This window comes from Mesoplodon densirostris, chromosome 16 (genome assembly GCF_025265405.1).
Source record: "Mesoplodon densirostris isolate mMesDen1 chromosome 16, mMesDen1 primary haplotype, whole genome shotgun sequence".
NCBI lineage: Eukaryota > Metazoa > Chordata > Mammalia > Artiodactyla > Ziphiidae > Mesoplodon > Mesoplodon densirostris.
The window spans coordinates 58,692,956-58,694,959 of NC_082676.1; positions in this window are offsets into that span (position 1 = coordinate 58,692,956).

Below are 2,004 nucleotides of genomic sequence, written 5' to 3' on the forward strand. Positions count from 1 at the left end.
TGGGTTTGATCCCTGGTTAGGGAACTGAGATCCCACATGCCACGCAGCATGGCCAAAAACAAAACAAAACAAAACAAAAAGAAGCAAATCGAAGTCAACATGATATTTCTCCCTTAAACAGTTCGAGACATCTCTATAAAGTAAAGGACATTCTCTTATATCACTACAGTGATTATCACATTTTACAAATCAACAGTAATTCCTTAATCTCATGTAACACCTGGTTTGTACTTCAGTTTTTGGATTGTCTTCATCATGTCTTCTTTTTTTTTGGCTGCGTTGGGTGTTTATTGCTGAGCGCGAGCTTTCTCTAGTTGCGGCGAGCGGGGGCTACTTTTTGTTGCGGTGCGCGGGCTTCTCATTACGGTGGCTTCTCTTGTTGCGGAGCACAGGCTCTAAGACATGTGGCCTTCAGTAGTTGTGGTGCGAGGGGTCAGTAGTTGTGGCTCGAGGGCTCTAGAGCACAGGCTCAGTAGTTGTGGCGCACAGGCTTAGTTGCTCCATGGCATGTGGGATCTTCCCAGACCAGGGCTTGAACCCGTGCCCCCTGTATCAGCAGGCGGACTCTCAACCACTGCGCCACCAGGGAAGCCCCCCATCATGTCTTTTTATAATGGGTTTTCCCATCGGGATCCAGACATGGTCCACACCCTGGCATTTGGCTGTTGTGTTTCTTGAATCTTTGTAAAGTAACAGAGTCCTTACTTCCCCTCTGCCTTTTTCCTATGCCATGAACTTATTGAGGAGACAACTCCCACAGTGTTTTTTTTTTTAATATCTCAGTTTTTTATTTTTGTTTTTTCATATTGTTTTGTATTTATTTATTTATTATTTAAAAAATTTGAAGTGTAGTTGATTTACAGTGTTTATATTAGTTGCAGGTGTACTTGTTTTTTATATCTTTATGGGAGTATAATTGCTTTACAATGGTGTGCTAGTTTCTGCCGTACAACAAAATGAATTAGCTATATGTATACATATATCCCCATATCCCTCCCCCAAAAAGTGTTTTAAATTCAAAAGCTTATTTTTTCTCTCCACTGACACAATCTCCTTGAGCTCTTCAAGCCATGAAGGTCAGACTCTGGGGCTCTGAATTAGGTTTTGAAGAAGTTAGTGAAATTCCTTCAGGGTGGTGGGGAGGTGACAGGCTGTCAAATCACTGGAAGTAGTACATGTTTATCATAAATCTAATGTTTGGTCCTGAAGAGTGCAGTGGGGCCAGGGAGGGAAGAACACACCCATACCGTTAGTAATTTGGGGCCAGCTGGGTGGGCTGCCGTGGGATTGGGAGGAAGTCAGAACAGGGAGGCTGGAGTTGGGCTGGGAGGACTGACAAACAAAACTGAGTTTCATGAAATGAGGGACTTGGACTCCTGAGTTCACCACTGTATCCCTAGCACCCTGAACAATCCTCACCCATAGGGAGTGCTCAGTATTTGTTGGATGAATGAATGAAGGAAGGAAGGAATGAACAAATGAACCTCTCTGGCTCAGATGCCTCCTTTGCATGGGATAGAGGATAACATCTCCCCGCAGTGTGTTTGAAGGATTATGTGATTCAAGTGTGTTAGTTTCCTTGCCTTTTGAAAGAGAACTCGCTTTGATATTAGTGGATTTTACATATTGTAGATTTTTCTGAGACTTTCTGGATGACAAATGTCCTATGCCATTGTTCTTATGGGTTTGTTAGAAGGTGGAGATATTTAATAATATCCTTCGAACTAGGAAGGAACTTTGAGACTGAAAAATGAAGCAGGCAACTCCATAAGGTGCGATTACAAAGTTTATTGTGGGTAACTTACATACAGGCAAATTGTTCGTGTACTTATTGAAAACTCAGTTTGCTTAATCGTCTGTCTGTCTTAATTTGGTCAACGACTCTTGGTGAATCTGAATAATTAATGTGCATTTCAGAGGAGTTTTACAATCTTGGTGGCCTTGGATGACTCTTTGGATCCCCTGAAGTTGCTGTTAGGTAAAAATGAACTCAGGATTCCAGGA